Here is a 14,701-nt window from a genome sequence, read left to right on the forward strand (position 1 = left end):
TGAATTGTGGGGGTTCAATTTATCATTCAATGCTGTAAAAGAGACCAAAAGGAAAGAGAATGTAAAGTTGAATGGAAATTAAAAGAAAATTACGGGGTCCACGTCAAATTCTATTAAATAAACTAAAATATAGGAAAAATTGATTCTGAACGAGGTAAACTAACAAATTTTGTATGAGAATCCATTAACTTTTTGACATGTGGAGTGTCGGGTTCAATTTATCATTCAATGCTGTAAAAGAGACCAAAAAGAGAGAGAATGTAAAGTTTGAATGGAAATTAAAAGAAAATTACGGGGTCTATGTCAAATTCTATTAAATAAACTAAAATGTAGGAAAAATTGGATTCTAAACGAGGTACAACCAATAAAATTTGTATGAGAATCCATTAACTTTTTGACACGTGGAGTGTCGGGTTCAATTTATCATTCAATGTTGTAAAAGAGACCAAAAAGAGAGAATATAAAGTTTGAATGGAAATTAAAAGAAAATTATAGGGTCTGCGTCAAATTCTATTAAATAAACTAAAATGTAGTACTGAAAGTGGAAAAGTGCACAACAAAAAAAATAGAGGGAACGAGAAGTAGGGATGGTCATAAATACCAAAAAATCAAAATATCGAACCTAATCGAATCGAATTATTTTGATTTTTTGTTTTTTTGGTTCAGTTACGATTTGTTTTTTATAATTTTGATATTTCGATCCGATTTTCGATTATTGAGTTACGTAATTCGGTGTTTCGATTTAAATCAAAATTTATAATAATTTTTTTAAAAGTGTTATACATATATATTATATATAATAGCTCAACTGTCCAAGCCCAAATTAGAATTAAAATAGCCCAACAAAACAACTTATTCCTAAAACCTAATTCTAATAAACAATTAAAATAACCTAAGACATTACAGTGCTGCGATTGCCTTCTTCATTTCACTCTTGCGCTTTCAGGCTTCAGCGGCGGCGAACTACATCCCACATAGTATATTAATGTAGTACCCAAATAATATATTTTAAGGCTTAATTGTTGTTAAGCTTCCCCCACTGTGTTGTTTGTCAATATCTTTCAAGTATTGTTTGAGACTTGCACATCCGTATTACGACATCTAATCATATAGAATACCCATTCTTTTGGTAATAATATGGAATATCCTTAATTTCCCTCAAAAGATTATTTCTTTCACATTGATATGAATGAACAAATGGAGCAAACTGATTTTCATCATTTTTAGTTTAGTTTGGAAGAACGATTGAGTTCTTTATTATGCTCTATTTCCATTGAATGTGTGAAATAATTTTTAACCTTAAAAAATAGTTTAAATGAATGAATTTTTAACCTTAAAAAATAGTTCAATTCTCAAACAAAATTTAGCCCATTAACACAGGCCCTAAACCGAAAAACTGAAATTATTAAATCAAAATCGAAACGAATTTATAAAAATCGAACCGAATTGAACTAATTTGGTTCGATTTTCGGTACACGTAATTCTAAAATCAAAATTCAAAAAAAATTGAAATAAAAAAATCGAAATCGAATTACCGAACGCCCACCCTAACGAGAAGTTATTTTCCCTCCTTAATAAGGTACTTTACTAATCACATCTCACAAAATCAAAGATATAATATAACTTGTTCACTTTCTTCCTCAAAGAAACACCAATTCTATCCAAGAAATTCTCTACTCTACATGTAATAAATCTATCATTTTTTTGTTATTCTTTTCTTTTTATAATTTATAATAACAAGACACTCTCTACTCTAAATCTAATAAATACATCAATTTTTTTAATGCTTTTTCTTATTATTGTTATTTGGATTTATGCAATTACTTGTCTTGCCAATTTTTTCAACGTATAAGAAAAAGAAAAAAGAAAAATTACTTATCAATGAATCTTGTTTTGATACATATACATTATCAACATAAATATTTTATACGTGACTTGAAAGCAAAATGTTTCTTCTATCTTTATAGAAATATCCAAATTGTGCTCACCTATGCAGAGCAGTTTTGCCATATTCATTATTACTAATATGTATGACCTTCATGACTTGTTGAAGAATTATGTCAACATAAAAATATTATTTGTTAGAAAACAGAAATAAGATCAACACAAAAATTTGATACTATTTTTATTCTAAGTATTGATCCCAGTAAAATTAGCGATGGTTCCGTACATATTTCAAATTATGATATAATATTTAATCTATAATATCTCAAAAGAAAAATATGTCAATACTAAGATAGCTTTGATAATTCTTAATGTTATATTGTTTTTGTACAGATTGTTTGTGTTTCAAATCAAGGATGGAGAATGTAAATGTTGATAAAGAAATTTTTGATCAAGAAAGTAATATCTCACTTCTTTGAAATCTTCTTAATTCAAATATAGATATTTTTCATTAAATAAATTTAACTTATATTTTATTTATTCTTTGGGTTTTGATACTTATTATCTAAAGACTGTTATTGTAGATCATAACGTAAATGGTCGAGAATATTCCACAAGAAAGCATTATAACATCAACAAAAAATTTGTCTTTATGATTGGTATGAAATTTGATTCAGAAGAGGAAGCATACAATTCATATGCTGTGGCAAAAGATTTTGGTATTCGAAAAGGTCCAAAGACTCATAATAGAAATAACGAAATGACAAGATGTTTATTTTTTTGTTCCAATCAGATAAGCTTTCTCCTTTTCAAGAAAAGAAGCGCCAGAGATTAGAATATGTATGTGGTTGTTTAGTTCGTATAAAGTTTAGAATTTCAAATGGCATATAAAAAGTATATGAATTTAGTGATGAGCACAGTCATTCCATGATTGAAGACAATTTGAGGCATTTCATACAGTCTGATCGAAAGCTTACCAGTGCTATTAAAAATATTCTTGATTCTATGATTAATGCTGGTATTCGCACAAAGAAATGTTGTTCGATACCTTTAAAATGAATCAGGTGGAATTGAAAACACAATTTATTGGGAAAGATGCTCATAACTTCTTACAGACACATAAGAGAAATATGACAAGTAGTGAGGATACCCAAACTTTGATAAATCATTTTATTCATTTGCAATCAGAGGACTCAAACATCTTTTATTCTTTTCAAGTTGATGAAGATGGAAAATTGTATAACTTCTTTTGGAGAGATAGTATATCTAGATTGTACTATGAGTGATTTGGAGATGTGATGATTTTTGACATTGCATACCACACAAATAGATATAAAATGATTTGTGCTCCATTTGTTGGTGTTAATAAACACTAGATTTTTTTTTTTTTTTGGGTGTGCATTCTTGTATAATGAAACAACAGACTCTTTTGTTTGGTTATTTCAAACATTTGTGAAGGGAATGAAAGAAAAAGCACCAAAATCAATTTTTACAGATCAAGCTCACGCCATATCGTCTGCTATTAGACAAATTTTTCCTGACACATGTCATTGATTAGGTGAATGGCATATTGATAGAAATGCTCAGAAGAACACACCTCAACTCTATTGGAACCATGGATTTCGAAACTATTTAGATACTCTCTTATGGAGATGCAAGTCATAATCAGAATTTGAGGTGATATGGCAAAATATGATACCCCATAGAAGACTGTGGGATCTTGAAGCATGCTGGTAGTATGTACTCAAGAAGAACTTTTACAAGGTTTCAACATGAATTTTTGCAAGGTACAACTAAAAAAGTTATCATTAGACGTGTAGTAAGTATACGTACAGTTTTAAAGGGTGAAAGTGATCAAATCGAAATTATCCAGTTTAATTCTCTTGATAATTCTCTCTCTTGTAGCTGTCAAATGTTTGAAACTAAGAGTTGGCTATGTTGTCATGCACTCAGAGTTTTATTCTTTGATTTAAATTTTTCTTATATTCCTGAAAAATAGTTTTTGAAAAGATGGACTAAAAATGCTAAGCATATGAGTGAATTTGAGGAGTACACCAAAAAGAAAGAGACGTTAAAATCATCCATGGCAATTCGCTTAAATGAACTAATGGAGGGGTCGTTTACTGTTATGACTTTAGCGGTAAATGATGTTGAGTCCAAAGAAATTGCCAGAAAGTATTTTTTTATTAGGCAAAAATTGAGATTATCAAATATCAAAGTGAATTGTATGATGAATCATGAGAAGAATAGGAGCAAGTTAAGTTCAGTTACTGATTCTATTATAGGGTGTAAGGATCAAATTTTAGATCCAATTAAGAAAAAAGACAAAGAAAATGGACATTGAAGAATGAAGTCAAAAAACGAACAGAGAAAAAATTCACGTTACTAAGTTTTCATGTTATACTCCCTTCATCAAATTAAACATTTTCTATCACTATTTTGTTACTTTATTCATCTACTAATTTTGATCCTTTTTTTTTAAAAAAAAATAATTCATCTACTAATTTTAATCATTTTTCTATCAAATTCACACATGCAGTTACATAGAGATTGACACAATAATTTCAGCCAACAATTGACTCACAACTTGAATTTACACTCTGAAATTTGCATTCACAGTCAAGACTACAATGCAGAAGAAAATATTGATATCAGTAGGACGAGAATTCAATAGATCACTGAATCATAGATTTTATTTTATTGAAAAATATATGTAATTTAGTAGTAAACATTTGTGTGGCAAGTTATTTTTGATATTTTTGGCATTAAAAATGACATGTAAAAAACGAACATTAGAAATCTAAATTTTGTTAAGTATCTATAACATGACGAGATAAGGCATGGAATCTGACCGACATTGTCTGAAAAGCCACCAAACAAATCGGATAGATCAATCCATTCACAAACTGTCGAATCCTCTTAGTCTCATTATGAAGAATCATCAAAGCATGATGAGATAAGGCATGGAATCTAGCTTTATACTCGCTAACTGAAATATCATCTTGAGTCAGGTTCTCAAACTCTGCATACTACGAGGAACAAACTTCTCAAAAAATACCCGAGTGAACAGATTCCAAGTCAAAGCCGGAGACCCAGCTAGTCTAGTCTCGATGTAAGCTCTCCATCACTGCTTGGCTGGATCTGTCATCTGAAAACGTAGTGTAGTCGACTCCGTGAGACTTCATCAGTCCCAAATTGTGTAACCTCCCATGACAACTGATTATAAATTCATAAGCATTATCTCCATGTCCACCCTTGAACTATGGAGAATCTATCCTTCTGAACCCCTCGAACATTTTCTGCTTCTCAAATGTCATGATAGGACTAGCAACTAAGGGCATAGTAGCGCCTGGAGAAGACATACCCTCTAGTCTAGGAGCTACTGCTGCAGCTGGATGACTCGATGGGATCTGAAGACCTGTAGTAGCCTGCTGTTCAAGAGTCTGTCCTCCCACCTTAGCTTGAGAACCACCAGATACACTAGGCAAAATACCAGCCTAGGTCATTCCTTCCAAGAAGATGACCATACGTGCCAAAGTAACCTGAAGTACCAGTGTAGCAACAAACCCAGATGGCATTGACTTGGGGCCACCTCCTCATTCTAAACCTGATCATCCTCTGGAACATAAACATCATCCTCATGAGACTCTACTCTAATAGATATTGGAGTAGGTTTTGACACTCTAGACCTGACTGATGCAGCAACTTGTGCCCTGTCTCTACCTCGCACTCTACGGAATGGCTCGTGCAGTAGATGCAGGTGCAGGTACATATTACTGACCTCTAGTATTCGTAGATCGTGTTCTCATCATCTGTGATAGAATGAAATAGAAATAATTAATATTATGTAAGATCAATTGTACACAATAAGGAAAGAAAGAATGGAAGTTTCCTAAAGTCTTTTAGCCTCTCGAAGATAAGTAACGGATGTCTCCGCAGCAATCCGCAAGACTCTACTAAACTCCACTCTTGTATTTAGTGGGACTTATGAACCATGCTCTGATACCATATTGTCACGATCCAAAATCTCATTAGGCCATAAGGCATCTACATCTCCGTAGGTGAACCCTATTCATTTAATACCAACTAATAATTTAAGTAATGTGGAAGTAATATTGATTAAGCAAGTAATTCATATAAATGAGAAACAAATGAGTTAAGATCAAACTACCCTAAGGACCTGGTGGCACTAGTACAAGCAGGGGCGGACCCACGTGCAAGTGAGGAGGTTCATCCGAACCCCCTTCGTTAAAAAATTACACTATATATATAAGATAAATTTTTTATTTTTTGTGTAAATATTTAACATTGAACCCCCTGAGCATAAGCCAAAGGACTAGCTCAGTGGCAAATGGGGTTCAATATTTTGCCTCAGCTTGTCTCAGCTTGCGGGTATGAATCCTAATAAGCATATTTTTTTTTTCTGATTAGCGTGTTTAATTTTTTTTGAACCCCCTTCATAAAATTTCTGGTTCCACCACTGAGTACAACATCATCTACGAATACCAAAATAAGTCTGAAAACTAAAACAACTGTCTAGAAGGAAATAAGACAAAAAAATATAATAGTCTCTAGAATCCAGTACTGCTGAAGATAAAGAAGCTCACCATGAATTCCAACAATCACCAATCTCATTCGCAACAAATCAAGTACTTCTAGTACCTAGCTCAATTCCTGCACGCAAAAAAGTACAAAAAATATAGAGTGGGTACAGGAAATATGTATACTCAGCAAGCTTTGATTACTAAATCTTCCTAGAAGTGATAATGAGATATATCCTAAATATTATTTTTCCACAAGTATAACTACTTCATATAGTAAATTACCTCAGCTTAAAAATTATAACATATATTTTTTCAAAATTATCAGTTACACAAGTGTTAATGTTGTCTCACATGTATCAAGTCAAATCAGAACCACAACCATCTCAAAAACTCAATACCAAATCAATATCAAATGCAATGGAGATGAAATGTAATGCAATGCAATGTACTGGCCAAAAATCGGTATATACCTGCTTCCTCTTTCAGACAGTCAGGACCCAGTGGGACTCATGAGGTCCATATACCTGTTAGAACCATTTTCTAGCGGCACAATAACAATCGCCGAAATTATTTTTCATCAGCATAATACCACTCGTCGAAACAATTTTTCATCGGCACAATACCACACAACAAAACAAACTCGCATGTCAAATTTAAGCTAAAACGGATCATGATTCGATTTCCTAATTAAAATTTTATTTTAAGAATCTTAGTGCTATATTTTGTTAATTCAAAATTCTACACGTTTCTACCCTAAAAATCTGTTCATAATAACATAAAAATTTAATGTAAAGGACGAGAATCATTACCTTAAGGCTTTGGGATGAAAATCTCAATTTTTCTCTTCCCTTTTCCCTTTTTTTCCTCCCTTTCTTTTCTTTCTTTCTTGTGAATTTTTGCTTCTAGTACTACGCCTATTTCTCCTACTTTTTGTTTATTGACTTTGGGGCGTTTCAAAGCCCCTTATTTCTTTTTTTCTTTTTTTTCCTTTTCCTATTTCCTTTTTTTCCTTTTCTTTTTTCTATTTTAAAAACTTAATTTCTCCTCTCTTTTTTCCATTATTATTAGCAACAAAATAATCCTTTATTTAATCTGAAAATTATTTCACTCATTCTCATAAGTCATAAATTATTTATATAAACTACTAAAAGGGTTAAAATAGAAAAAGTCAATAAAATTCACAAAATGATTAGAAGGGAAAGAAAGTACCTTGACTTCAAAAAGCTTAGGATATCTGCTCTGCATGTTAGACTCAACTTCCCAAGTGACTTCCTCCAGTGGACGACGTCTTCACTGCACCTTCACAGTTCCTAGCTGTCTATCCAGAATAACCATAAGCTCTTCCTCAAATGTCAAATTTTGATCCAACTACATCGAGTCCCATTTAATAACATGAGAATCACCACCATGATATTTCTTTAACATTAAAACATGAAAAAAAACGATGAATATCTGATAAGTCTGGGGGCATAGCCAACTCATACGCCAACCTCCCCAATACGTCGAATTACCTCAAATAGACCAATGAACATAGGGATGAGCTTGCTATTCTTCCCAAACCTCATAAAACCCTTCATGGGAGATACTTTCAATAAATCCTTCTCTCCAATCATGAACTCCAGATCACGAACCTTTCGATCAGCATAACTTTTTTTCTACTCTGGGTTGTGAGAAGTCTATCCTAAATTAACTTGACCTTATCTAAGAAATATCTTAACAAATTTGCACCCTAAGGTCTGATTTCAAATGCATTGAACCAACCCACTAGAGAACGACATCTTCTACCATACAAAGCCTCAAATGGGGCTAGTTGAATGCTAGAATGATAACTATTATTATAAGCAAACTCAGCTAATGGCAAAAACTGATCCCAATGGCAACCAAAATCAATCACACATGCCTGTAACATATCCTCCAATACTTGAATAGTCCACTCGAACTGACCATCTGTCAATGGGTGAAAGGTTGTGCTAAGCTCCATTCTAATACCTAACTTCTTTTAGATAGACTTCCAAAAATTGGATGTGAATTGAGTACCTTGATCGGAAATGATAGAAATAGGCACACCATGCAACCGCACTATCTACTAAATGTAGATTTTATCCAACCTCTCTACATTATATGAAGTCTTTATTGGCATAAATTGAGCTGATTTGGTCAATATATCCAAATGACCCAAATAGCATCGAATTTCCTCAAGGTCTGCAGTAGTCCTACTACAAAATCCATGAAAATCCACTCCCATTTCCACTCAGGTATAGGCATCCTCTGAGATATACCACCTGGTCTTTGGTGCTTATATTTCACATGTTGGCAGTTCAATCAACGAGATATATACTCCATAATAATGTAATATCACTCTTCATTCGACACTACCAATAATGTTGTTTTAGATCATGATACATTTTCGCTGCTCTAGGATGAATAGAGTATCTAGAACTATGAACCTTTTTCATAATTAACTTAATCAAATCACCAACTCTTGGGACACAAATACGACCTTTATTCTCAAAACACCCTCTGAATCCAGAATTGCTTCCTTGTCTTCCCCCTTTAATACCCTTGAATTATCTTCAACTTTCATCTTCAAACTGTCTTCTAGCCTTGATCTGATCCGATAGAAGTGAGTATGCCTCAACACAAGCAAGGACCCTACCAGGCTCCGAAATATCAAGTCTCACAAAGCTATTTGCCAAGAACCGAACATCTATGGCCAAAGGACGCTCCTCCACTCGCAGCATAGCCAAGCTACCCATACTAACTGACTTTCGACTCAATGCATCTGCTACCACATTCGTCGTGCCTGAATGATATAAGCTATTGATGTTGTAATCCTTAAGCAACTCCAACCATCTCCTCTGCCTCAAATTTAGATCTCTCTGAATGAAAATATATTAAATGTTATGATGACCTTTGAACACCTCATAGTGCACTCCATATAAGTAATGCCTCCAAAGTTTTAAAGTAAAAACTACCGCTACCAACTCCAAGTCGTGAGTAAGATAGTTCTTCTCATGAACCTTCAATTGTCTCAAAGCATACACTATCACCTTACCCTTCTGCATCAATACACACCAAGACCAACCCACAAAGTATCACAATACGCCGTGAATCCTTCACCTTCAACGAACAAGGTCACAATATGGGCTGAAGTCAACAATGTCTTGAGCTTTTGGAAGCTCATCTCACACTATTCAGACTACTAAAAAGTCACATTTTTTGAGTTAGTTTTGTCAACGGAGATGCAATTGAAGATAAACCATCTACAAACAGTCGATAGTAACTAGCTAAGCCTAGAAAACTCCGAATCTCAGTAGGTGAAGTAGGTCTAGCTTGGTCTCTAACAACCTCAATATTCTTCGGATCTACCATAATGCCATCTTTAATCACCACATGCCCCAAAAATGTCACTGAACTGAGCCAGAACTCACAGTTAAAAAACTTTGCATAAAGTCGCTCCTTCTTCAAGGTCTGGAGCATAATTCTCAAATGTGCTCCTCCCTGCTAGGAAGTATATCAAAATATCATCAATGAAAACTATAACAAAGAAATTCAAGTAGGGCTTGAACACCATATTCATCAATTACATAAATGCTACTAGGGCGTCGGTCATCTTAAAAGACATAACCAAGAACACATAATAGCCATAATGGGTCCCTAAAGATGTCTTAAGAATATCCTCCATCCTAATCTTCAATTGATGGTAATCAGATCTCAAATCAATCTTTGAAAATACTAAAGCTCCTTGAAGCTAATCAAACAAATCATCAATACGCGAAATAGGATATTTGTTCTTAATTGTCACTTTGTTTGATTTTTTATAGTCGATACACATTCGTATAATGCCATTCTTTTTTTTCACAAATAGGATTGGAGCACCCTAACGAGAAATACTAGGCCTAATAAAGCCTTTACTCAACAAATCTTATAGCTGCTCTTTCAACCCTTTCAATTCTATTGGAGCAATTCGATATGGAGAGATAGAAATAGGTTGAGTGCCCTGCTCTAAATCAATACCAAGGTCAATGCCAAGAAGATCAGTCGGGAACACCTCTGAAATTTCCTTTACCACTGTCACAGACTCTGAAGGAGGAGTATCAACACTAGTATCACTAATGTAAGCCAAATAAGTGAGGCACCCCTTCTCAATCATACACTGAGCCTTCAAAAATGAAATCACCTTTCTCAAATAAGGACTACGAGTGCCCTGCTACTTTAGTTTAGAAATACCTAGCATATCTAAAATCACTATATTGGCGTAACATTCTAGAACTACATTATTGGGTAAAAGCCAATTCATACCAATATGATGTCAAAATCTATCATTTTAATATAATTAAATTCACCCACGTGTTATAGCCCTTCAAAGTCACAATACAGGATCAGTACACCAGATCCACCACTAAAGAATCACCCGCGAAAGTGGAAACATGGATATGCATAGAGAGAGAATCACATGACCTGTCTAGGCCCAAAGAGAAATATGCACACATGTAGGATAAAGTAGAACCAGGGTCAAACAAAACTATAGCAGGTCTATGGAATAGTGAAACAATACTTGTAATAACTGCATCTAATACCTCTGCCTCTGGACGACCTGAAAATCATAATAATGAGCTCTACCACCCTCACTCTGAGTACTACCTCAGCTACCACCTCGACCTACTTGAGAACCGTCACGACCTTTAGCTGGCTGTGGTACTGCTCTATGAGGACCTTGAGAAACATGTTGTTGTGCTCTCTACCTGAGTCGAGGGCAATCTCTCTTGACATGGCACGACTTACCATACTCATAATATCCTACGTTTCATCATCTGCTGGGTTGAATGAGAGTGATTCGAATAACATTTATGACTAGAGACTCTCTGAGAATATCCTTGGGAACCCTGTCCCGAATGACCTCCCTCGGATGTTTGAATAGTTGCCTGAATTGGTCTACCAGAATGTGGTCAAAAACTTTTTCTCGAAAAACCTCTACCTCCAAATGAAGTGCCACTGAAACCATCGAAAGTATGAGACCTCTTGTCCCTAGCATCACCGAACTCTTAATGCCGCATGTACTCGACATTCTTAGCCGCATCAACTACTTTCTGAAAATTGCCCCTAAGAGATATTATCTGAAAAGCTACTATACATATTGTATAGATCAATTTGTTCACAAATCATTGAATTCTCGCAGTCTCATTAGAAGGAATTATCAAAACATAACGAGACAAGGCATGGAATCTGGCCTCATACTCGGTCAATTAAATATCATCTTGAGCCAGGTTCTCAAACTGGTTCCTTCTCTCTTCCCGCATACTATGAGGAATAAACTTCCCAAAAATTACCTGAGTAAACTGATTTCAAGTCAAAGCAAGAGACCCAGCTGGTTTAGTCTCGATGTAAGCTCTCCATCACTGCTTGTTAGACATGTCATCTGAAAAGTAGTGTAGTCGACTCCATGAGACTCCATCAGTCCCAAATTCTGTAACCTCTCATGACAACTGATTATAAATTCATAAGTATCATATCCATGTCCACCTTTGAACTGTAGAGGATCCATGTTCTTGAACTCCTTGAACATTTCCTACTCCTCAAGTGTTATGATAGGGCTAGCAACTAAGGGCATAGTAGCGCTTGAAAAAGACATTCCCTCTAGTATAAGAGCTACTACTGCAGCTGGATGACTCGATGGCATCTGAAGACGTATAGTAGCCTACTGTTAAGGAGTTTGTTCTCCCACTTTAGCCTAAGAACCACCGGATACACTAGGCAAAATACCAACCTCGGTCATTCCTTCCAAGAAGCTGAGCATATGCGCTAAAATATCCTACAGTACTGGTGTAGCAACAAACCCAGGTGGTATCTGACTTAGGGCCACCTCCTCATTTTGAACCTGATCATCCTTTGGAACGTAAACAACGTCCTCATGAGACTCTGATCTAATAGATACTGGAGTATTTATCGGCACTCCAATAGACTCTAATAGACTCTGCTCTTATACTTAATGGAACCTATGAACCATGCTCTGATACCATATTGTCACGATCCAAAATATCATTAGGCCGTGAAGGCACCTACATCCCCGTAGGCAAACCCCTATTAATTTACTATCAACTAATAATTTAAGTAATGTGGAATTAATATTAAATTAAATAACTAATTTATATTAGTGCAGAGCAAATGAGTTAAGATCAGCTATCCCAAGGACCTGGCGACACCAGTACAAGAGCATCTGCGAATACAAAATAAGTCTGAAAATTAAAACAACTGTCTAGAACGAAATAAGATAGAAAATAAAAGAGTCTCTAAAATCCACTACTGCTGAAGATAAAACAGCTCACTATGAATTCCAATAACCATCGATCTCAGTCGCAACAAATCAAGTACTACTAGTACTTGACTCAGTTCCTGCACGCAAAAAGGTTAGCAAGTATAGAGTGAGTACGAGAAACACTGTACTCATTAAGCTTTGATTACTAATCCTTCCTAGAAGTGATAACGAGATATATCCTAAATATTCTTTTTCCACAAGTATAACTACTTCATAAAGTAAATCACCTCAGCTTAAAAATTATAACATATACTTTTTCAAAATTATCAGTTACACCACTGTTAATATTCTCTCACATGTATCAAGTCAAATCACAACTACAACCATCTCAACAACTTAATACTAAATCAATATGAAATGCAATGTAGATGAAATGTAATGCAATGCAATATACTAGCCAAAAATAGGTATACACCCGCTTCCTCTGTCGGATAGTCGGGATCCTTTTCTATCGGCACAATAACACTCGCCGAAATTATTTTCCATCGGTATAATACCACTTGCTAAAACCATTTCCATCGACTTTGATGATGTCACTCGCCGGAGCTATTTTCCATCGGCTTTGCATGATGTCACTTGTCAGAATCATTTTCCATCGACATAATAAGGATACAAATCTCACAAACAACTCAATGAACAATAGTAATCAATAATTATCATGCAACAATGAGAGTGGTATGAATATGTATGAAAAAATATATAATATGAATTCATCAATTGACCCTACAACTAAGGATCATCAATCACAATCAAGTTTACATATGAGATACTATCAATCAATAATCAATTTCATGTAAATTTCTCCATATCACAACACCAGTACCAGCATAAATGCTCGTTATCTCATTTATACGGGACCCCCTTATAATTCATTATCATTATAATTATTATTTCATATAACTAACACTTCAAAGAAGTAAGGAATCTCTACTTGCCTCAAACTAAAGCCCAAGAGTCAATCTATGAACTTTTCTTTTCATAACGCTTTTGAACTATAAATATATGTTCAAATATACAATCCTTATAAGAATAAGAATCTAAGGACACCCATATTGCTATGTTTAGTTTTGGCTCAAAAAAATCGGGTGAAAAAATCATCTCGAGCCCCTAAATTTGAATTTGAATTTTTTTCAGATTATATTCACCTATAATAAAACAAACTCGCATGCCAAATTTAAGTTAAAATGAATCGCGATTCGACCCTCAAATTAAGATTTTATTTTAAGAACCCTAGGACTATGTTTTCTTAATTCAGTATAAATTCGACATGTTTCTACCCTAAATATCTATTCATAATCACATAATGGAAAGGACGAGAATCACTACCTTAACATTTTGGGATGAAAATCCCAATTTTTCTCTTCCCTTTCCTCTTTTTCCCTCCCTTTCTTTTCTTTTTTTCTCTGCATTTTTGCTTCGAGTTCTGCGTCTGTTTCTTCTATTTTTTGTGTACCGACTTTTGGGCGTTTCAGCTCCCCTTAATTTTTTTCATTTTCCTATTTCCTTTTATTTTTTCTATTTTTTAAAACTTAATTTCTCCTCTCTTTTTTTCATTATTATTAGCAACAAAATAATCCTTTATTTAATCTAAAAATATCCCACAAGTTATAAATTATTTATAAAAGATACTAAAAGGATTAAAAATAGGAAAAGCCAATAAAATTCACAAAACAACTAGAAGGGTCATTACACATAAACAACACTATCAACTTTTTGTCTTAGCATTGACAAGATTCCAAAGCTTCAATCAAAATTAAAACACCATCTTCAAGAAAATTGCATGTTTAATTTAAATTGTTGAACATGCATCTTTGATTTTTTAGGAATTAATTTGATGAAAATGAATGTAATTTTTTTTTGAGTTAGAAGAAAAGAGTATTATGTTTTTTTTTGAGTTAGAAGAAAAGAGTATTATGTTGAAGACGAAGAACAAATGTCTAGAAGAGAACGATAAATA

At 34.1% G+C, this 14,701-nt stretch overlaps 1 pseudogene; it reads left to right on the top strand.

Annotated features, from left to right (window-relative positions):
* Nucleotides 1–2,300: 2,300 nt before the first annotated feature.
* Nucleotides 2,301–3,170, top strand: LOC129872749 (protein FAR1-RELATED SEQUENCE 5-like; annotated as a pseudogene).
* The last annotated feature ends 11,531 nt before the right edge of the window (nt 3,171–14,701 follow it).

The sequence above is a fragment of the Solanum dulcamara genome, chromosome 2, assembly GCF_947179165.1.
Source record: "Solanum dulcamara chromosome 2, daSolDulc1.2, whole genome shotgun sequence".
Lineage (NCBI taxonomy): Eukaryota > Viridiplantae > Streptophyta > Magnoliopsida > Solanales > Solanaceae > Solanum > Solanum dulcamara.